Genomic DNA, 25,836 nt, shown 5'->3' with positions numbered 1-25,836 from the left:
TAAGAAGCTTGATTCTTAACCACATGGTTCTGAGTTCACTCCCACTGCATGGTGCCTTGGACAAGCATCTTGTATTATAGCCTCAAACTGACCAAAGCCTTGTGAGTGGGTTTGGTAGATGAAAACTGACAGAAACCCATTATATATATGTATTTATATATATATATATATATATATATATATATATATCTGTGTGTGTCTTTGTGACTGTGATGTCCCAGTAATTTAACAGTTCAGCAAAAGAGACTGATAGAATAAGTACCAGGCTTAAAAAAAAAGAAATACTGGTGTCAGTTCACTCGACTAAAAACTTTTCAAGGTGATGCTCCAGCATGGCCACAGTCTGATTAAAACTATTAAAAGAAAAAGGTAAAAGAATCATTTTCATATCTCAGTGACTGAATCAATTGTGACTCCATTCTGTGAGAGTCATGTGTATTAATTAACTGATGATGATTAACTCATTTTGTGTTAATGTTTAGCCATCATGAGGCAGTGACTGTGAATACAGATTGTGTCATCTCTCAAAATGTTTACCAAACATACACGTCATTTTACTAGTTCATCATTATCATCATCATCATCGTCATTTAATGTCTATTTCCATGCTGGTATGGGTTGGACAGTTTGACAGGAGTTGGCAAGCCAGAGAGCTGCACCAGGCTCTAGTTGTCTGTTTTGACATGGTTTCTATGGTTGGATGCCCTTCCTAACATCAACCACTTTACAGAATATACTGGGCGCTTTTTATTGTCCACCAGTACAGGTGCTTTATACATGGCACCAGCATGGGTGTTTTATGTGTGGCAGCAGCACCAGTGCTTTTTGCATAGTACTATCACTAGTACTTTTTTATGTGGCACCAGCACAGGTGCTCTATACATGGTACTAGCATAGGTGCTTTTTGCATAGTACGAGCACTGGTGCTTTTTAATGTGGCACCAATGCTGGTGCTTTGTATGTGGTGCCAGCGCTGGTGCTTTATATGTGGCACCAGCACAGGTGCTTTATGTACGGCACCAGCACAGGTGCATTATGTATGGCACCAGCACAGGTGCTTTATATGTGGTGCCAGCACAGGTGCTTTATATGTGGTACCAGCACTGGTGTTTTATATGTGGCACCAGCACAGGTGCTTTATATGTGATACCAGCTCAGGTGCTTTATATGTGGAACCAGCACAGGTGCTTAATATGCAGTACCAGTACAGGTGCTAATATGTGGCACCAGTACAGGTGCTTAATATGTGGCACCAGCACAGGTGCTTAATATGTGGCACCAGCACAGGTGCTTTATGCGTGGCACCAGCACAGGTCCTTTATACGTAACACCAGCACAGGTGCTTTTCATGTGGCACCAGCACAGATGCTTTTCTTTTACATGGCCCCCAACACCTGTGACCTTGCAAGACAAGAAAAGGACTTGTCAGCTGAGAGGGTGAGTGGAACCAAGAGATTAGAGTATGATAGCTTATTTTTACTTAATAATTGCAGTATGATAAGAAAGTTAATGAAGCTGTATGTTGTAGAAATCAAGAGTGAAATCTTAGTAAAGAGAGATAGATTTAGGTGTATCAGCACCTATAGACTGACTATTAATAAGTATTGTTAGACTGGAGAAAATATTTTGGTGTGGTGCAATGAAGTATCAGTTAGATAGTGTTGTGGTGGGTATGTATGTGTGTGTATGAGTATTTTGTATTTGTGTATATGTGTGTGTTTTGTATTTTGTGTTTATGGATTGTTTGTGTGTATCCTTTTTTGTGTGTATACGGTGTTTGTGTGTATATTGTGTGCGTGTAAAAAGAAAGATATCTTTAAGCTTCATTTATTTACAAGATACTGTAAAATATCCATTTTAATTTCGTAGGTTTTTTTTTATATAAATATTTCCTGTAAACAGTTAAATAAAGCACAATCATGCATACACACCACACATGCATGCATGCACATATATACATAAAATAGACAACACTGCTATTTTATTAGTTTCCTTCTCTCTCTCCTTTTCTTTTTCATCAACCTCTTTATCTAAGTTAAAAATATACTTTGAAATTGCTTCTTTGATTAGTTTGTTTACTAGTGTATGTGCAATCAGATATCCATCTTTGTCAGTTTGGGTTTTAATCAAAATCTGTCAAGGGGCAACATTTTCTTTTTGTGTTTTTTCTTTTTTTTTCTTTTTCATTCTTCATCATCCAAAAACAAAAATGTTAGTTTATCATGAAACTTTTAAATCACTGTTTAATTGATTATAAAATTAAAAGTGTAAAACTGCCTATGCTTCTAGCAATATAAATTTGTAATGAGAGGCTGGATGTTAATGTAAAACCAAAACATTATTAGATGCTCTGATACAGTTTTCCTTCATTTAACAGCAATCTTAATGAGTTGTGGACAAGTTATTTCCTTCTTTCTTTCTTGTTAGTTCTTCCTTTCTTTCTTTCTTTCTCACAAGAAACTGATTATTTTGATAATAATAATTGCCGAAAGAAATGTTGGTGATAACCTAGTTAAATAGCTATGTTTGCAACATCTTTAGTGTTAAGAGAGCAGTCTTTAATAATGTTAGTTTTGTGTAAATTCACTAATACATGTTAATTTGTTGTCACTAAATTATTCTATTAACTTTATACACATTTTGAATCTTTACTAATTTTCAATTTTTACACATCCTCTCTCTCTGTCCATCCTTCTTAATTCTCCATTGGCCTGCCTATCCGTCTGTTTATGTGTTTGTCTATCTGTTTACCTCTTATGTCTCTCTCCATCTGTTGGTCTGTTTATCTGTCTCTGTTTCTCTGAAAGTTTAACTATTTTTTATATTGGACATGGTTTTATAGTTTTACTAGCTTCATTTTGGTACTACCTCACATTTACATACAAACTCTTGAAGGTTAACTCTATATAATGGGAAAAATAACTTTTTTTTTTTAAATATATATTATCTTCTTGTAGCAGAATATATATAGAACAAGAGACATGTTCACATTGATCTTGATAGAAACCATTTTCCACTGCTTCGAGAGAGCTAAATAAATGTTGGGAGAGTAAAATATATTAACATTAAATATCTAAGACAAGTATGTAATCTAGCTATAATTAGGAATTTATCTTAGTTTTTAACTTAGTTTACAAATGGCATCCATGTTATCTTTTTCAATTGATATCGAACAGTTTTATTTTGTAATTGAAATTTCACACTGCATACTTTTATTAATATGTTTTTCTCTTAATACTTAAAATCCTATAAGATGTGTAATTCATCTCAAAAGTATATCACACTGGAATTCTTTGTTTGATTTATAACTGGTTTATAGCCTTCAGTAATTACAGGAAATATTAATTATACTTTGTATAGTTTGCTGTTTTGTCTTATAGAAATTGATCTGTTCTGTACAAATTCAATAACAAGAAGGCGTTGTTGCATTATTTGCACAGCTATTCTTCAAAGCATGTAACACTCCTGTTGGCTTTGCTCACTCTACTCCCAACTTAACTAGTATGGAGGTTAAACCATTTACCACTCTCTACAATTTGATCTTGATAATTTCAACTTTAGATCCATGATCTTCTTTCCAACTTTTCGAAATCTATTTAACCTGTCCTTTAACAACTTGCAGCTCTGATCAATTACTCTGACACCTAATAACCACAATGATGTTCCCATTAGACCTTCTGATGATTGCTTTCATTATTACTATCCACACCATGATATTCTCCACCACACACAATACGCTATGTATTCTCTTATTATTTAAGTCAACAAATTATCCAGAAACACTGAAAAGTCTATTCTGATTATTTGTGGCAGTACGTGTACTACTTTGCATTTAACCTTCCTGAAATTACCAACCACAGATGCTATTTTACTTTGAATAAGCCAATAATGGAATCTCAGCCACCACATGGTTACTCTCTGCTAGGAGCAACAGCCAAATCTCTCTCAAATTACAACTTATCTAAAGATAATATATAAAAACAAAGGTAATACACATCAAATAATACAGTTTTGGATGCAATGCATGAAATAAAGAAATGAAATGTTTATATTCTGCTCTGTCTTTAGAATCCGTAAACCATTGTTCCTAAATAGTTTAGGAACATATACACATATACGTACACACACACACGCACCTCTGCAATTGCTAAGATTAGAGACTTCTATCTCTTAAAAGAAACTGACAAACTGCTTGTCTATCTCTTTCTCTCTTGTCTTTCACTTTCTATCAAACTAGAGCCATGTGTTCCATTTTCTTACTAAACATATTCCACCAATTCAAATTGAATTGTACCACCTTTCTTGATGTGTCTGTCAGAAATAGGTCTACTGTGGAAATTGCTACTTTTATTTGCCTTCATCTGCAACTTAACACGGAACTTTTCTCACCATAAATATTGTCTATCAGAAATATTGAAAACATCAACACACACATGCATTTATATATATATATATATATATATATACACACATACACACAGGGAGAGAGAGAAAGAGATACATGTCTATACATCTACATACTTATCTATATATATATATATATGAAACTGGGTGAATAAATGAGATCAATCTTTTGTGGTAATTAAAGATTCTACCTACGCCCATAAATAGCAAGATAACTAGACTAAATCATTTTCTCTATTAATCTCTTAAATAAAATCAAAATCACTTTGTGAAGCAGCAGAACAAAAGTTACAACCAAATGATGATTTTCATGACAGTTTTATTATTATTATTTCACATATGCACAACAGATTAAATTATTGGAAAAGAAAAATTCTTAACAACAAGTAACCTTAGATGCCAAAAGCCTTCCTAAGTATCCTAGCTGTCCATTGCAACACTATTTTCTGGAGATACACTAAACTATGTTTTATGCTTATTTCCTCTATCCATCTGTCTACAGGAATACATTTTGCCTCCATTGACTTCATCAAGTTTCACTTGAAAAGGAAAGTGAGAGTGGAGAGGGAAGTACTGTCTTCTAGTGAGTTTATTGAAAGGTGAATGAAATTTACGAAAATGGCAAGGGTTGATGGTACCTCTCTACGTATAGACCTGTGAGTCAGAGAGAAGGAATTGGAGAGGGCACTTGCTCTTGGGGTTTCAGGGAAATCTCAGACAGAAGGGTTCCTCGATTATCCCTGGAGGCCTTCTTGTATCATGAAGGCGATATCTCTATCATCCTCCCCACCATCTTTTTTTAACCTTTGTATGCTTGGCTTATGTCCCTTCTTTTTCAGTATATTGAATATTGTGGTCAATGTAATCAACTGAACCCCTTCTCCAAAATTCCTGGCCTTCTGCCAAAATTTAAAACCATTATTATTACTAATAATAATACCACATGCCATCAAAGTGAAACTGGGGTACAAATATATGAAGCCTGGTATACCCATCATGACTACCTGTCTGATAAGGGTACATCAGACACATACATCACAACCATATGTGTACAACATGGTGATTTCGTATCAAGCTAAACAGCACATGACCTTGCAGGTGGAGCCCAGTTAGAATTTTCTTCAGGTCGAGTAGCCCATCCTGGTCAAAATAAGGATTGTTTAAGGATGTTGAATGAAACACCCATGTTTCCTGAGTTAAATAATTCAAACCCCCAAAAATTCTTCTCAACATATGGCTATGATCCTCCCCAACTATTTCTGCTCATGATCAGAGATGCACATATTGTTAGCCTCAACTGGTTAAGATCAATCAACTGACAAGCAAATACATGGTATTGAGTAGGATACTTGCTGTAACCCTTCTTTAACACCAAGGCAAAATATGTACATGATAATACTTCCAGTCAGTTAAGATAAGAAGCCATGAGAGCCAATGTCTGGTATTGCATCAGGGTTATTATTATTATGTTGTTGCTTAACACCAGATCAGCCTTGAACCAACAGGCGTAGGATCGACAGTGTTCCAGTTTTCATCTGTTTTCTCTTTTCAAACTGTGGAGACTACATTATCCATAGTATCCTTGTTAAAAGGACTGTAGGGTGTGATTAGAGGAAGATTTAGGTGCTGTTTCTTACAAATTAAATGGCTACATAGACTTCCTTGTAGGTTATTTATGCTTAAAATTAGTATTTTTTAAATAAATTTTGAATAATTAACAACCATTTGACTAAAAATTGAAGGGTGGTGCCCCAGCATGGCCACAGTTTAATGACTGAAGCATGTAAAAGATAAAAGGTAGTGTCAATTATATAATATCAAATTATATAAGTGAGAAACTCAAATTAAATAGTCTTTTCTTGGGGTGCTGGTATATTAAAAAGAGAGACCCTTTGCAAATTTTTACTGAATATTGGGTTTGCAACCCATCCTCCTCTCTTAATGTCTTATAATATATCTGACTAATTGATATAATATGTCTCACATAGTCATTGAATTATGCATGTATATAAAGCAAGGCTTTGCAAGGTCATAGTGTTTGTGTATTTCCCAGGAGTGAGTGATATATGTAAAACAGTGCCCAATAGGAATTAAGTGGGCCACAGACTTAGTTCATTGACTTACTGCTGTACTTTCTACCTAGCTTAGTAGCTACTGATGTAATGATATATGGATTATTAATGATTATACACACATGCATAGGCATGGGTGTGTGGTTAAGAAGTTTGCTTCACAATCGTGTGGTTCTGAGTTCAGTTTCATTGCACAGTACTTTGGGCACATACACCCTATAACTTTAAATTGACCGATACCTTATAAAGAGAATTTAGAGGAGTAGAATATAAGTTTGTATTTACACACACACACACACACATGCATACATACACATTACTGATGAAGGACATGTGTACAAACTGGTACTCATGGTACTTATTTTGATATTACATCAATCAACTAGTACATGCAGATGCCATACTCCGTGACTAGCTTAGAAGCAGTATCATCAATTACTACTAGGGCAAATGAAATGCTCTTGAAAGAAACAGCTACTGAGACATTAGATTGATTGACCAAGGGATGAAAGTAACAGAAGGAGTTATAGCACAATTGATCATATAGAGTATTACCTTACATATGATACTGTTTAAGTTTGTAGCAGAATGGGATGTCATTGACACTCTTCCTTGTGAGACAACTACAGAAGTTTGTACTTAAAATCTTATTAACCCTTTTGTTACTGTATTTATTTTGAGATGCTCTGTGTTTCTTTCAATTACTTTAAATATAACAAAGAATTTAGTAAAATAACAGTTATCATTTAGCTACTGTTAGGAACATAAATTGTGACTAAGGTTTGGTGGAAGATTTTAATTCAAAACTTATGAAAACAAGACATTTGTACTCAGATCCAGAGCCGGTTTCAGCCAGGTTGGTAACGAAAGGGTTAATGAAATGCAATATATATGCAGAAATATCTTCAATAAGTTGAGTATCATTAATGAGTTTAGTGAGAAACTAACTTGCTGAAAGGCTGCCGTCAGGGTTCAGTCCTCCACCCTCTTTTATTCAGTTTCCTGGCCATAGCTGAGAAGTGTAAGGCAAGCTGTTGGGAAACGTCTGTATGCAACTTATTTTGTTCCAATAGCTTATTCTATTTGAAGACCTGAAGGAAAATTTCCAAACATGGAAGTGAAACCTAGAAATAAGAGGTCAAAAAGTAAATTCAGCTCAGACGAAAGTTTTAGGTAGAAAGTAAGAAGTCTGGATCCTCCTGCCATCTAGGAAATGGTTGCTTTTAGTATACAGAAAAAAAATTAATAGAAATTACCTACAGTACATCTACCCAATGAAAGCTGTGATTGCATGAGTAAGTTAGAGATGGATGATATAACCACATTAGTGCCTTTAGTAGTTAGCAGTAAGAGTACTCATTAAATGAATTCCTTTCAATATTTCATGGTCCCTAGAAGTATTTCACAGCTTAAGTTCTCTTGTTGATATAATTAGCTATGGAGGTGTGTATCTGTAAGTATAGTAGGGAGCTACTAACTCTTTTGGCAACATAGGTATTCTCTCCTTGATCGATGGCCAGATTGTACAGTGTTTTAGTATTAATATAATACTGTTTAGTAGTGAAACATGGTTGCTGAATATGGAGAATGTGCAAAGTTGAAAAAGAAATAGGGGAAGCATGCTACCCTGGATGAGTAATGCTAGTGTACAAGAACAATTGAGCATTAATAACGAGCTGAGAGAAAAACTGGGTATAAAAGGAATTAGGTGTTTTGTGTAAGGAGGAGTGGTGTGCTGGTATGGATATGTAATGGGTAGTGGGGGAAAGAGAAAACAGGTGCTTTAAGAAGGACTAAGCAATCCATATGGAATGGACTTATGAAAGTGAAAGACTTGGAAAGAAATGCTGAGCCCCATGAAGGAAACAATAAAGGACTATTACAAGTAGCAAGATGTGCTAACAAAGACACATCTAAGCCATGCAAGAATAGAAAAATGAATGCAAAATCATTATAATAATTCAAATGTTTACAAATGTGTGAGTTGTAGTGGTCTACGTAGCTAAATAGTTGAATGATCTCCCTCGCAAGAAAGATTATAGCATAACCTCCCTTTTCTAAGTTTCTTGAAGCATCTGTGTCATGAGACGTGATGCTTAATTATTCAAGAAGCTTGGAATTTCTCTTGGAAGTTTCTAGAATCTCTAGTGTTCCATTAGTAAAAACAGCTTGCTAACCCTGCTCTTTGTTTCTTAGTTGATTAGATTAGAGAGCCATTCACGTCATTGATATGTCCATCTATTTCTCTACACCACATGATTGAAAACCACCACTTACCTGTTATTGCTACATTTTCTGTCTCTGAACTTTGCATAGATTACTTCATTCAACTAGATTCTACATTTTGATTCTGTGTATCATCATCGATCAGTAAATAAAATATATTTTTATGTAGTAAATACACAGGTCTTGAATTTATTCTTCATCTCTTTATGAACTATTGTAATAACATACATGCAGCCACAGCAACACCTTTTACTGACTATATATAACCACTACAGAGTCTTTGAGTGGTTCACTGAGTTTAGATGGAAGAATGTCTTACACTGAATATATTTTGTAAGGGTTGTTTTTGTTCCAAGTAAAAAATCTTACAAATCCTGCTTTTGTTCTGAGTAAATAAAACCTTACAAAGTTACTGGAACGAAGTAAGTTGCATACAAAAGTTTCCCAACAGCTAGCCTTAAACTTCTCAGCTTTGGCCAGGAAAATTAGATTTTCCTGAAGTTAGTGCTATATTTTTTTTAATGCTGTAGAATATGGACATTTACCTGTTAATACAAAGATTTATATAACACCTTGTCAGGCTGCTTAAAGTCATGACAAGTTTAATTTGTACTAAAGTGATCAACTTTTGAATGGAGTCTTTTCAACATTAGTGAAATACCATAGTCACCAGTCTGCTAAGCCGTAGGTTGTACCATCTTTATATTAAATCTCTGTATGTTCAGTTTCAGCCTACATTCTCTGTAATAAATGATTCTCCGCCCTCTCTCTCTCTCTCTCTCATCACATCATGGGCCCAAATATATGAATACTAATTTATATGGATTCTCCAAAGATCTGCAAAAATTTATATTGTTATTGTTTAACCCCAGGTCAAGCTGGCCTTTGCTCAAAGTTGTTTCAGTCATGTTTGTCAATCTTATTATTCAACATTTTCAAATGTTGCCTTCATTTTTATAAGAAAGTAGGATGAAATCTGAGGGAAATTTAGTTGCTATTTCTAGCAGCTCTACTACTGAAATAATATGGTTGTCTATATTTTCCTAGATTGTTTCCATTATGACCCCCCACAGTCAGTATTGTATCAACAATTGTTTGAATTTGTTTTCAATTTCTTCCCCATAAATGTTTACCCTCTTTGTCAACTACTGGGTTATTTTATGACTCCTGCTCAGCTGTCCATTACTAATTAGTAACCTTTCTGACTCACAGAAACATACCAAATTCGTTCCTATGCCAAATAAAGAAACTAGTGTTCTCTCTCTAAATTTAAAGCAAGACTTGAAGTAGCCTAATTATTCTAGGTCATGGCGTGCAGATAGCGTGGTGTGTAAACTTTAATAGCCTGATATGCCATATATATATATATCTGTGTTTCTATGTGTGTAGCAATAGTTCTTCAAGAATTGTTTAATGCTGAGAAGTGAATGACACACTAAGCATTGTTACAAAGTTGTTCCTTGGGAAAGCTGATTGCTGGATCTTTAGATAGATTGCATCAGATTTATTAACTGACTACACCTGTGTTCACTTGTAGCAGGCTGGCCATGCTTTAAACTCATCCAAAGTTAATTTGCTCTCTCAGAAAACATTTATGCGAGATGCACTGGCAGACTTAATGGAAATATCTAATAGGATATCATTTTACAAAACCACTTTAATTAGTCAGAAAGCATGAATTTAAAGCAGTTCTAGCTAAAAAATGCAAGCTAAAACAGCATCACTCTTCATAAGAAATGTTATCCCGATAGTCATGCTTTTATTGTTGTTGTTGTTGGTGGTTTTATTTGCTGTTTATCATTTTTCATGTAGCAGTATTCTTCTGCCTCTCAGCTTGATAAAACTTATGTCTCTAAGTAATTATCATCTTTTATTGAGACATAGATGTGGCTGTGTTGATAAGGAGTTTTGTTTCATAGCCACATAGTTTTGAGTTCTATTCCACTACATAGACTTGGGTTGACAATGCCTTGTTAGTGAAACTGATTGACAGAAACTGTGTAAAACATCCCTTGCCAAGTGTATGTGTGAGTTTGTTTATCACAGTATCATGGCATCAACCAAACTATCAGATATTGTTATACATTGCTGGTTACAATGCACTTCGCATTGTTTTAGCTTCCAAATGATACCAACCTGCTGACTAGGCAAGCAGGCCAACATGTTTGCCTGAATGGAAGGCTATTCCATCCCAGGGTTACCCACTTACAGCTGAATGAACTGGGACAATGTAAAATGAAGTGTTTTGCTCAAGAACACAATGCACTGCCCAGCCCAGGAATTGAACCCATGATCTAATGATTGTGAGTGCAATATCCTAGCCATTAGGTCATGTGCCTTCACATGTATTTATATGCGTGTATAAGAGTATTTACATTCCAAAAGTTTTTGTAGGAAAAACAGCAATGCCATGCTTACATCCCCTGTAAACAAAACATTGCGTGACTCTTTGTTTTTGATTTATGTCAACCAGTGGAATGAAAACTTCCTTACTTGAAATACAGGCAGAAGTTGGTGATGGTAAGCATGTCCATCCATAAAATACTGCCTTGCTGAGTCTTCATCCAACCCAGCCAGCATGGAAAAGCAAATGCACATTGAGCAAACAGTCAAATAAAATTAGTTGGCTCAGTTTTACTAGTATTTTCTTATCATACTTCATCTCTTTCACCTACATTCTTGAGGACATCTCTATGTCTAGATGTATCTTCTTCCTGTCATGTGATCAACAAGGAATTAGAATGATTATTTCAAGCTGTCTAATGCTAAATTGTTTTTCCTCCAATACATTATCGTAAATAAATTCATAAGAAGAGATAGTAAACATTATATACAATAGCCATCAATCTTAAATTAACAATAAGTTACTACACTTGTTAGAGTAAAGAATTCTGTCAGGTTTCTTCAAGCAAGACATTTCAAATATTGTTTCCATTCTCTCTGCTACAGTTTTAATAATGCCAAGCTAGCAACAGCATTTGATGTCAATCAATTTAACATAGCTTACAGTAATTAACTCTACATACAGAAACTATTCTCATTATGAGCAGTCTTGTTAGGTGATATTTGAAACTTTCAATTCTAGCCACACTTCACCAACAGAAATAATATAGAACTGATGAGTTATATATTGTATTATTGTACCCAGAATTGATAGTTTGGTATCTCTTTTAGTCTAGACAATATTATGAGAGGTCACTTGCAAGTGATATGACTGTCAGAGTATCTGCAAGGTGCTACTTCAAGTGTTGTGCGTGTGTGTTGCTGTTGTATGTATTACTTGATCTTTATGGTTTATGTTATTCTTAGTTCTTGTTCTTATTTGTCATGTCCACTATTGTAATAAGTTATTCAACTTTTCATGGTGAGCTAAATAATTTTTTAGTTGATTCGATTGACTAAAAACATTTCAAGGTGGTGTCCCAGCATGGCCACAGTCTAATGACTGAAACTAGTAAATGATAAACGCTAAAAAAAAATGATTCAGTAATGCTACATCCAAATGTGATGACTTACTTGATTCTAAATAAGAATAATGCCAATGAAGTTGTTTCTGTTAGTTACGTTCTGAGTGGACACTGAAAGCAGGAATTGAAGATGAGCCTAGAGGGCTCTAGGGACTCTGTCGGGAGCTATCATTTTTAAGTTCTCAACCGGGGTCCATTTAAGATTTCATCATTAAAGTTTATGAGCAATAAATTAGTTATACTTCTACAATGCAAAAATTATTTTAACAATATTTATACAATCCCTAATAATATCTAACTATAAAAGTATAATTTTTTTTTAACACGGTGGTGGTGGTGGCACATCAGAATAAAATAGGAATCAAAAAAGTTCATAGGCAAAAGATGGTTGAGAATCACTCATTTTGAGTTTCTTGAGAGCAGCGATGCTGACAGATCTACAAAGACAATTATCCCCTTTAGTATCAACCAGCCTGTTTTAATATGCTCATGTTTTATCATGGATGTTAGCATTTTATGATAACAATGTCATAAGTAAGGCAAATCTCTAGGGTATCATTTGACCTATCAAGAGCAACCAAATTTCTCTCAAATCACACCTGATAAGAAAAAATATATTAGATAACAGGAGTCCCTGATATAAATTAATAAAGGATGGATGGTCTTCACTGGTATGCCTCTAAGTATAGGGATACATTCAGAGCTGACTGAGGCTAAACAACATCCTTTTTTTTATTATGTGCCATACTTTTTAGCTTCATTTGTATTTCGCTGCTTCTTAAACAAAAAGGTTTCTTTTCAAAATTTTGTGATGCCTCAAAGGAACAAAATTAAATTGAGTCACTTTCTCAATTGTATGGGTAACATTTCTGATACAGATTGAAAGTCGGAAGATCTCCTTTGTCTATTGGCATTAGGGACATCTGGTATTCAACAGACATGTATATACATGTATGTATATATATATATATATAAAATATTATTTGAGACAAAACCACTATTTTGCAAAACAAACAAGGAAAGACTTAATCAATACATAAAATTTAATAAATAGTCAAAAAAACCGCCACTACAATCGTTTCTTGTCTTGATCGACAATCGGAGCATACTGGCCTCATTCCTTATGAGCTTACGCATGTTCTCAGCTGTCACGGTCCATGTTTCACTGCCATGTAGCATGGCTGTTCGTACACATGCATCATACAGTCTACCTGTTACTCTGAGCATGAGACCCTTTGTCATCAGTAGAGGTAAGAGCTCTCTGAACTTTGCCCAGGCTATTCTTATTGTAGCAGCTACACTTTCAGCACCCTCTCCCACACTACTGACTTGGTCACCTAGGTAACGGAAGTTATCAACTACTTCTAGTTTTTTTCCCTGTAATGTGGCGGACGTTGTTCTCTGCACATTTTCAGTGTTTATTGCTCCTGAGCATCTGCCACATACAAAAACTATCTTCCCAGTAAGCCTTCCTTTGATATTGCTGCACCTCTCATGTGTCCATAGTTTACACTGGGTACATCCTATAGAGTTTCTACCTACGCCTTTTCTACAGATCAAGCAGAGCCATCTACCTGAAGGAATTTGTGGTTTGCCTGCCTTCCTGCTTATTAGGACTTTGGTTTTAGCTTGGTTGATTCTAAGGCTTTTCTATTCTTATCCCTGTTTCCACACTTGAAGCTTCTTCTCTGGTTCGGATAGTCACTCAGCAATTAGAGGAAGGTCGTCAGCATAGAGGAGCTCCCAGGGGCATCCTGTCTTGAATTCCTCTGTTATTGCCTGGAGGACTATGATAAATAGGAGGGGGCTAAGGACTGAACCTTGGTGGACTCCTACATCTACCTGGGATTCTTCACTGTACTTGTTGCCAACCCTCACCTTACTCACAGCATCCCTATACATGACTTTCACAGCTTTCACTAACCATTCATCTATCCCTAGTTTCCTTTTTGACCACCATATAAGGGATCAGGGCACCCTGTCAAAGGCTTTCTCCATGTCAATGAAAGCCAGGTACAGAGGTTTATCTTTGGCTGGGTATTTCTCCTGCAGCTGTCTTACCAGAAATATAGCGTCGGTGGTGCTTTTCCCTCTCACGAACCCAAACTGCATTTCATCTAAACTGACTCTATCCCTAATTAGTTGGGCTATGACCCTCTCTGAGACCTTCATTACCTGATCCAACAACTTGATACCTCTGTGATTATTTGTATCTAAATCATCACCTTTACTTTTGTAGCAGTTGACTATTATGCTGCTACACCAGTCATTGGGTATGACTCCTTCATGTATCAGCTGGTTAACTATACTGGTGACTAGGCTACAGCTGACACTGCCAGATATTTTGAGCATCTCTGCAGTAATTCCTGATGGGCTGGGGGCTTTCCCTGTCTTTATACTCTTAATTGCTTTATCTACCAAGGTACCGTCACCTCGGATAGCTGGACCCTCTGTTACTTAGTTCCCTAGGTTGTTGCTTTTCATCAAAAATCGTCCCAAGTTGATTTCCTACATGTTTTATCAGATAAACTTATTATTGTCCCAGGTACGTTCTCATAAATTCCTCATGCTTTTCTATCTAGGTTTACCTCCAGCTAACCCATTTGCATACATCGTTTTTGTCTTGCTTTTCTTCCGTCAACCTGTACATAACTGCACCTTCCATTTTTTTATTGTTTTTGTACTGCTTAAAGGCACGTTTCTTTCCTGCCAAGCTTACTGTTTAAACCATGTTTGTGTTCTTCCAATCAACAGCCTTATCATTACTGGTACTTTAAACTCTTCGGTTGCATATTTGTGCGAATAAAATCGTTTTTCTTTGGAATAGAAAAAAAGTCTATCTTTATTTCTTCTTGCTGGTGTCTCAAATTTAGGTTAAATCAGTGTTTCTCAAAGGGGAGGCCTATGGGACGGTCAGACAAGTTGTTTTGAGAAAGTTTGGTTTAAATGTTTGACAACTCAGCAATGTCCATTGGATGGGGGACGTTTTGGTTGTACATATATACACACACACACACACATATATATATATATATATATATATATATATATATATATATATCTACATACCTATATATATATTTATATACATATATTTGTACATATATATATATATACGTATATATATACATACGTATATATACATACGTGTATACAGATATATACACATATATATAGACTTCGATATACATACTTATATATGCACATATATATATATATATACACACATACATATACACTTTTATATATATACACACACATACATATATATACACACATACATATACACTTTTATATATATACACACACATATATATACATATACACACATATATACATATATGCACACATATATACAAACATATATACATATATATATATATTTATGCATATGTATATATACATATATACACACATATATATACATTTATACATCTGCTACATACGTGGTAAATTCTGTTTGTGTTTATGTTTGTAGAGTTGTTAGCTAACTCCTCCTACATCGTGTTGTTGATTTTGATGAAACTTGACAATTGAGTAGAACTCATGTCTGGAAACCTCGTAACATACTCAGATTGTTAAAAAAAATCAATAATAGGTCACCTGGAAGGAATACTTATATATTTCATTTTTAACAGCTAAGGGAAATAACCCATTCACCCAGATTTTAGCAGCCAAGGGAAATAACCCATTCATTTTCCTAAATCATTTGGTATAAATCAAATTGAGCATGCTTATTTCTCAGTATTTGAACTGTTAAATCTATTACCATAATTTATCCAGTACAAGATTTAAACAAGTAAATAGTATTTTTCTAAACAATAGATCCACTTATTTCGGTTAGTGACTTATTATTACGCTGAGGGTAATATTCTCTGGGAACGCACGATAGCCCTTTTCAGAGTTATTTACTTAGAATTGTTATTATCTTATAGCTGATTAGCCTGTTATTACGTAACATGCTTCAGGATTTTAGTATTTCCTCATAAGTTCTATATACTCTGGGAATGCATTAAAGCCCTTTTTGGGGCTACTTTATTTGAATTCTTACTATCGGGTAACAAATTTCATGTTATTTCATAACTGACTTCACAATTTAGGTATTCATAACTTATTGAGAATTCCTAAAAACAAGACAGTGTAAGACATTTTGGTATTTTGTGTAAATGTACAAAAACCGTTTGAAGGGCTACTTACTTTGTATTGTTGTTATTGGATTAGCGAAACAATTATGAAAATGGAACCAAGGGATAAGCCCCCGCTTTACCAGGAATTATCAGCTAGTATATATATATATATATATATATATGTAGAGGCGCAATGGCCCAGTGGTTAGGGCAGTGGACTCGCAGTCGTAGGATCGCGGTTTCGATTCCCAGACCGGGCATTGTGTGTGTTTATTGAGCAAAAACATCTAAAAGCTCCACAAGGCTCCGGCAGGAGGTGGTGATCCCTGCTGTACTCTTTCACCACTCTTTCTCTCACTCTTCTGTTGGCCTGCTTGCTTAGCCAGTGGGGTGGCGTCATTCGAAGGCTAAAACAATGCGAATGCATTGTGACCAGCAATGTGTAGCAACATCTGATGGTCTGGTCGGTCACGTGATCATGTGATATATATATATATTATATATATATATATATATCTACATACCTATATATATTTATATACATATATTTGTACATATATATATATACGTATATATATACATACGTATATATACATACGTGTATACAGATATATACACATATATATAGACTTCGATATACATACTTATATATGCACATATATATATATATATACACACATACATATACACTTTTATATATATACACACACATACATATATATACACACATACATATACACTTTTATATATATACACACACATATATATACATATACACACATATATACATATATGCACACATATATACAAACATATATACATATATATATATATTTATGCATATGTATATATACATATATACACACATATATATACATTTATACATCTGCTACATACGTGGTAAATTCTGTTTGTGTTTATGTTTGTAGAGTTGTTAGCTAACTCCTCCTACATCGTGTTGTTGATTTTGATGAAACTTGACAATTGAGTAGAACTCATGTCTGGAAACCTCGTAACATACTCAGATTGTTAAAAAAAATCAATAATAGGTCACCTGGAAGGAATACTTATATATTTCATTTTTAACAGCTAAGGGAAATAACCCATTCACCCAGATTTTAGCAGCCAAGGGAAATAACCCATTCATTTTCCTAAATCATTTGGTATAAATCAAATTGAGCATGCTTATTTCTCAGTATTTGAACTGTTAAATCTATTACCATAATTTATCCAGTACAAGATTTAAACAAGTAAATAGTATTTTTCTAAACAATAGATCCACTTATTTCGGTTAGTGACTTATTATTACGCTGAGGGTAATATTCTCTGGGAACGCACGATAGCCCTTTTCAGAGTTATTTACTTAGAATTGTTATTATCTTATAGCTGATTAGCCTGTTATTACGTAACATGCTTCAGGATTTTAGTATTTCCTCATAAGTTCTATATACTCTGGGAATGCATTAAAGCCCTTTTTGGGGCTACTTTATTTGAATTCTTACTATCGGGTAACAAATTTCATGTTATTTCATAACTGACTTCACAATTTAGGTATTCATAACTTATTGAGAATTCCTAAAAACAAGACAGTGTAAGACATTTTGGTATTTTGTGTAAATGTACAAAAACCGTTTGAAGGGCTACTTACTTTGTATTGTTGTTATTGGATTAGCGAAACAATTATGAAAATGGAACCAAGGGATAAGCCCCCGCTTTACCAGGAATTATCAGCTAGTATATATATATATATATATATATATGTAGAGGCGCAATGGCCCAGTGGTTAGGGCAGTGGACTCGCAGTCGTAGGATCGCGGTTTCGATTCCCAGACCGGGCATTGTGTGTGTTTATTGAGCAAAAACATCTAAAAGCTCCACAAGGCTCCGGCAGGAGGTGGTGATCCCTGCTGTACTCTTTCACCACTCTTTCTCTCACTCTTCTGTTGGCCTGCTTGCTTAGCCAGTGGGGTGGCGTCATTCGAAGGCTAAAACAATGCGAATGCATTGTGACCAGCAATGTGTAGCAACATCTGATGGTCTGGTCGGTCACGTGATCATGTGATATATATATATATATATATATATATATATACATACACACACACACTTCATGCTGATCATTTTTTTGTCTTTAACACTCCTCTTTTTATTTACTGATTTGAATTAATAATTGTCATGACTATTTCACTTTCTTTTGTTTCATATTCACTTTACTTTTTATTTCCATTTTCTTTTTTTCCTATTTTCCAGAAAGAAGATACAGCTGATACAACAGTTGTTTCCAAGCTGTTTTAAAGGCAAGTCCAGACTGTTAGCTAATTCTAGCTACACTACAGAGAGAAAAGAAAAACCATCTGAAAGCATACACACAATAGTTTCTATATATTTTTTCTTTACATTTTTTTCTTTTTGTTTAAATATTCTTTAGAAATTCTAGAAATGTTTCACAGAATTTCGTACCTATAATCTTACTTTGTTAACTGGTTCCAATCCCTTATTATATTGTACACTTAATTTCTGATTATCTCTTCCAAAGAAAAAACAAAAAGCAGAAAACTGAAATGAGAAGAAAAAAAGGCATTACATTTTGTTGTTTCTTTTTCTTTCTTTTTTTTTTGTTAAAATCAGTTGTTATCGATATGATTATATGAGATTTTTTATTATTTGGGCATTGAAAATAATATATATATATATATATATATAAAAAAAAAACTCAATCAAAATGAATTTATTAATACCAAAATTATGTTACAACAAGTCTTTCAGGACTAAAACATCTAGAAGAAAAAGGAAAAAGAAAAGGATTAAATGAATAAAAAAAAACAAACAAACAAAACCAGCTTAAGACTGTCTTCTCTATATCCTGAAGTTCAGATGAACTAAAACAAACAGACATTTTTCTATCATGTTTGGTTCATAAGTGTGTAATGAGTGGTAGTCTTTTTTTTTTTTCCTTTTTACTTTCTACAGCACTCCCTGATATATAATCCCCCTCCCCCTCCCTTCCTGCCGCAAAGAAAAAAAAAGTAAAATATTTTCTAATTCTGGAGACATGCATATTTAGCCGCTGGCGGCGGTAAACAAAAGTGGAGGCTATTTGGTCAGAGTTAGGTTATTATTGTCTTGGTGCTGCTTGGAGTTCTTTTGCTTTTGCTGTTTTTTACTAACAGCATTCAGTAGCAGAGATTAAGGAAGGTGCCAGGTCTTCTGTCACCATGACAACCACTAAAAAGTTAATTTCCTTAATATACTTATATTCAAGATTAAGGAGTCTATTTTGAGTTAATATTTTAGTACATGTATGTGTGTTTGTTTGTCTCCATACATTCCAATAATTATTTAACCCTTAGAGGTATTTGAAAAAGAATATTTAGAAGATATTTTTGCATTATTTTCATTTTTTTTTTTTCATAGTTGTATTGTGTTTTTGTTTATTCCTAAAATATAAAATATATTTCTAAGCTGATTATGAATTTCAGAAAAACTCTCCAAGCAGTTAAATTGAAAGTTCTATAGCAGTTATGCTATCAATAACTGCTGCTTTATATGCTATTCTGCTTAGCAACTATTTTCTCTTGTCAATTTAAAGCAGATTTTTAATTTAATGGTTTTTAAACTTAAATTTTTGCTTTATAGCTCAAAACTAAGTTTTATTATTACTTCTCCATTTTATGTATTATTTCTTCATATATATATATATATATATATAAAGTAGTTCTGTTACCAACTTTAATCTTGGTCCTGCATTCAATTTCTGACCATTGGAAAAGATAGGTTTGAGAATTGTTTTAGTAGAGTTTAAGATCTTAAGATTGAAGAGTAAAAGGCAAGTTAAACAAATGATTTTTATGATAAATGCACTTTTTAGATTTTAAAATCTATTTAAGATATGTAAAATTATAATTGAAAGCAGGGTATTTTTATGACTATTTAATTTTGAGTCTAATGCCAGAACATATACTCTGCTTTGGCATTTTCTAAATAAATGAATTTTTGTAGATTCCTCATCATATATAAAAGCAGAGTTAGCTATTTTACAAAATGATATTTTTAAGTAAACATTAAAAAAGAAAAAAAACAATTTGATGGTGGAATTGGTTACAAAATTCCTGTTTGTGACTTAGATTTGAATTTTTATTTCTTTAAGCCATTCATGACACATGGTAAATATTTGTGATTGACATTTTGGATGATAGATCAGTTAATTAGAGCTAAACTGTTTCTGGCCAGCATTCTGACTAGATAGTTTTGGAATACTAATGAAAACCAGAAATATTGTAAAACATATGTTATCTAAGAAGGGGAAAATGATTGAGACTTTGAAAACACTGGTATTAAAAAAAGTTTTATGGTATTTATTTCAGTACCTGACTGTTTTGAGTTTAAATTCTGCCAGACAGAAGTTTTCATCTATCATTTATTCTTCAATGGATAAAATAAGTACCCATAAAATTATGGGAGTCAGTTCCATCATCTATATCTATTTCCCTTCCTACAAAGCGTAAAACATAGTTTTGTGCCTGAGGAAAAAGTGATTGTTTTAAAATTATTTTTAAATAGAATCACAATAGTGAGTGAAGCAGTCATAGTGATATTTTGCTGGAAAAGAATTCTTTTTGGGCCAACTTCAAACATTGTAACTTGTTTTTATAGCTTTATTATATTCCATTGAGAAAAGAACTGTAGAACTCTTGGAAAAAGAAAAAAAAATCCCAGACTTTTGTGTTCCTAAATTAGAATTTTGTTTTGAAAGCAATTACAAACATCTGCAATGAGAATATTGTAGCAACTGGTTTCTCATTTTCCAATTTGTTTCAAATTTGATGATGTTTCTATTTATTTACAATTATATCAATCAAAAGTTTCAGGAAATGAAACATGAACAGCTCTTGCTTTCAACTACCAAAGAGAGTTTTATTTGAGTGTGTGTTTATATGTGTGTGCATGTGTTAAAGAAACAATTTTTTTCTCCTCTTATCCTTCTCTATCCCTCCATCTCTCCTCTCTTCTTTCTCTTTTGATATATATATATTTCATATTTACTTTAGCTGATATTTCACATTTCATTACTTAAAGTTTTATGCCACCAATCATCAGACAATATAGATTAACTTCATATTTTGTCTGAAGATGGAAGACATGAAACTTGAAGTCACAAGATAGAAGATATAATACTCTAACTTCGATTTGGAGTGTTCTTTTTCACTCTTGTTTTCACTCACGTTTGCATGTACACACACAATTTCACACACACATTTGTATGTGTGTGTACCCTGTATGTAAACATGTCTGTATACATGTTTAATATGAATGTATCATATGTATATGTGTATGTGTCCTATGTACTTGTGTATATGTTTACTTCATACTAGGTCAACGTTAAAAGATTTCTTTTTTGCACTCTCATATTCTGTGAAATTGACTTAAGAGTAAAAATTAAAAAAAAGATACCCCAAATGTGATAGATATTGGAGAAAATATAATGGTTTAGATGCCAGCACATATATATCTTTGTATGTGTTTATAATACCATGTTAAAGAACCCTTTCTTTATTGCCATGTACTGCTGCAGTTGTTTTCATTTTGCTTTGTTAAAAATTTAATACTTTCTATTGTGATATGTTGAATGTTCATAGTCTACTTCACAAGTTATATATATTTTAAATATCTTTATTGCTATGTATTAAAAAAAAGAGAGAGAAATTATATTAATGATGGCTATTTTATGCTGGCAAGTTTTACTGTATTTTTATTTTCAATTTTAACTTGCGTCATATTGCCGAAAGGGACTACAACTGGACTGTGATGGATGGTTTGAAAAAAAAAATGATGACCTTTACCTTGGTACTAATCTCGTACTATTTTCAGAAAATATGATATTTTTTTTATTTTTATTATTTTTTTTTTTTGTTAATTCACTTGATTCTTTTTAATCCTTATGATGGATAAAAGCTGGAAATTATCCAACAGAAATTAGTTTAGCACTAATGTAGCGAAAATAAACAGAAACAAAATGTTTGTTGCTTGTAGGATGATAGAGCTTATTAAAATTTTTAAAAAAGCCAAAAATGACACCATGAGGTCAGTGAGAAAATAAGCTAAATATAAGCTAAATAAAACTTTTACAAATTTATTTCGAATTTTAAAGGGCAAAAGAAGGACATTTTGAAAATTTTTCTGTCCTATAATATTTAAATAAAACAATGTTTTGGAGAACTTATCTGACTTTGAAGTGATATTAGAGAAGGTAATGATGGTAAAAATAATGATAAATATATATATTTGTGCATTGTAACTAATTTCTTTGTAAAATATTCCTGGCACTGTGTAATCTCTGAGGATAATCTGTGAATAAGGTTTAAAGTTTCAAGATTAATTTCAGTTCAATTTTAGTAATTTTTAGATTTTTCTTTTCTAAAGTAACTAAAATTAAAAGAATTTGTTATTTTTGTTATATATTAAAATTTTATTTATTAATTTATTACAGTTAAAATTGATACAAATATGTTTACTTTCCATGAAATGAAATTCCGAAGAAAGTCTTGTGATGAATTTCTACTGATTTCTATCAGAATCATCGTAGAAATGTCAACTTCAAGAAAATAAATATGTATTTCAATGATTTGTGAAATCAACTTGTAAACAGACAGTGGTTATTGTAACTTTGTTCAATTTCATTCATATATATATATATATATATATGTATATATATATAATGAGAAAGAGAAAAATATGTCCTTTTATCATTTTATTTTCTGTCATATGACAAAAAGTAGATTAAATTAATCTATAAGATTAACAGAACAAGGAAAAAGAAACAAAGAAAAAATTTAAAAGAGAACTTTATGGCACATTTTGCCATGTGTAAGGACTGTTACTGTGTTTGTGTATCATGATCAGTAACAAAAAGACCCACCCCCTCCAAAAAAGAATATAAAAAGCAAGAACCTTATTAAATCTTGCATGCTATGTTTCTGTGAAGAATGTTCAGCTGATTTTGAAGTCATTGATTGTCTGTCTACAGCAATTTATTATTATTTTTTTTTGTTTAATTTTTTTTTAATAACATGTTGCATAGACAAAAAGTTGAGCCTTGACTTTGGTTACAATAAATGTTAGGTTCTTTAACTGTGATACTATGTGGCTGTATAGAGCTACCTGCCAGTAAATAATTGAGACTTATTTAGTCTTTAATATAAAAAAAAAAACACATCAAAATGAAGCAATTTTCAGGGAGTTGTTTCATTTCATTAAAATTATTTGAATAAAACTTCCTGTTTTTTGTTTTTTGTTTTTTTTCTTCAATTATTTCATTCTAGTAATTTTTTTTTCTTTTCTGTTTTTGTCATATTAATTACTTTTTAGAATGTGCAGTGCCCAGTGGATACAATAAGCTTACTTCTTGCTCCTAGAGAATGAATTCATATACTATACAAGCAGTCTTGTACTCCTAGGCAACATATTTTTGTTTTTGCTATATGCTGCCAAATTGAAATTCTCTTAGATTTTAAAAACCTATTTCTAATGATAAATAGTTGTAATTATTGCTTACATGTAGTGGACACACACACATAATATAAAGCTAATCTTTTCTTACCTGGTAGTTGAGCCACCACTGAAGGTTTAACATTGACATAGGTGATTCAAAGAATAATTTATTAGGATGGTTTTTCACTAACTTCTCCAGATCCATGGGAGGAATAGTAAGTTTAGCAATGTAAAGGTAATTTTACAAATATTCTATGCTTTTTCTATTGTTTACAGTGGTAGCAAAATACTTCCTAGTTGTACCTGTCTACAGCTTGGTGGACTATATCAGTGAAAGTTCAGTGTTTGATCACACAAACTGTCGATTTTGTGTACATCTTTTGAATGATACAATTGTGATTATTTTCTATGTGTATATATATGTGTTTGTACATCTATATATGTGTGTATGTTTGTGCGTGTGTGTGTGTATATATATATATATATATATATATGGCTGTGTGGTAAGAAGTTTGCTTCCCAACAATATGATTCCAGGTTCAATATAACTGCATGGTACCTTGGGCAAGTGTCTTCTACTATAGCCTCAGGCTGATCAAAGTCTTGTGAGTGAATTTTGTGGACAGAAACTGAAAGAAGCCTGTAATGTGTGTGTGCATATATATATATATATATCTGTGTTTGTCCACCACCATTTAACAACCAGTATTGTGTTTACATCCCTGTAATTTGGCAGTTTGGCAAAATAGATCAATAGAATAAGTACCAGTGGGGTTGGTGCATTCAACTAAAATTCTTAATGGTGGTATCCCAGCATGCCCACAGTCTAATAACTGAAACAGTAAAAGATACCTCTGTGTGTATGTGTGTATATATATATCAAATAAGAATAAGAAGCAACTTGAAGTATGTAAGCAAAATCAAACATGCATACACAACAAAGTGTGTGTCTTGTTAGTTCAGGCGTTGGCTGTGTTTTTGGTGTAAAAGAACATATTCTCAATGTGCCTGGTGTTAAAAATACCAGAAAGTAATACCGGGCTTGTTAAGAACATGTTCTCTTATGGCTCAAATGCAGCTGTCCCATGAACTAACAACACACACACATACACTGTATGTGTGTTTGATTTGATTTTGTGTGTATGTATGTATATATATGTATATGTGTGTGTGTGTATATTTATATATATGTCTGTGTATATATATATATGAATATATGTGTGTGTGTATATATATATACACACACGGCCACCAAAGAATTCTAAAAGTCGCTTAATCTGATGAATGTAGCAGCCCCAAATATCTTTCAAATCACCCTCTTTATTGCTGTTTAAAAATAGTCACTATATTATTTCTAAGACCTATATCTTTGGACAGTGTTTTCATGAGGGATGATACGCTGGATGCTGATCAGCCATTAATGTCAAAACTGGGCTGAAACAACTGGATATCTTTGTATTTGTCCACTTTATAACAAAAAGTCACTCTTTAATATAAGACCAATGCTCCAGTATTATGTACACTTGGTTCAAATATGCTGTAATTCTGATCCAAATAAGTGCCACATAGATAGTCAATTTGGTTGAGTTTATGTGAACAAGTTATGTTGAGAATGTCAGTAAAATGTTTTCCAGTCTCTCTCTTTGTCTGTCTGTCTCTTTCTCATACATATATATATATATATATATATATATATATGATATGTCTGTATAATGAATGCTATATGTTGTCTTTGATATGAAAGCTATGAAGAAGAAAACCTGTTTGATGGAGTCTAATGTGTATGCCCTGCAAGGGATACAATTTATACATGAAATGTTAAACTAAAATGAGCTATCTTTATCCACCTATATTTCAGTTTTTATTCCTATATTTAAATTTTAAAATTATTCATGTCAATAAAAAATAAAAAACATATATTTTCATCAGCAGTTAGTTTGATTTTTGTTTCTATGCAAAAACTTACTCAAATTAGAAAATATTTCGTTAGTTTTTCTTTTTCTTTTTTCTCCTTAGATGACACCTTTTTGTAACTATAGTGAAATATTTTAA

At 33.0% G+C, this 25,836-nt stretch overlaps 1 protein-coding gene across 5 annotated transcripts in view; it reads left to right on the top strand.

Moving 5' to 3' along the window:
- Positions 1–19,312, top strand: part of LOC115215516 (zinc finger protein ztf-16-like) — a 78,870-nt gene extending 59,558 nt beyond the window's left edge. For all 5 annotated transcript variants that reach the window (XM_036505944.1, XM_036505943.1, XM_036505942.1 and 2 more), the window contains one exon: positions 18,547–19,312. The gene's annotated coding sequence lies outside the window, so the exon portion shown is untranslated. The remainder of the gene's footprint in view (positions 1–18,546) is intronic.
- The last annotated feature ends 6,524 nt before the right edge of the window (positions 19,313–25,836 follow it).

This window comes from Octopus sinensis, linkage group LG9 (assembly GCF_006345805.1).
Source record: "Octopus sinensis linkage group LG9, ASM634580v1, whole genome shotgun sequence".
Classification (NCBI taxonomy): domain Eukaryota; kingdom Metazoa; phylum Mollusca; class Cephalopoda; order Octopoda; family Octopodidae; genus Octopus; species Octopus sinensis.
This window is presented reverse-complemented; position numbering and strand designations above follow the sequence as displayed.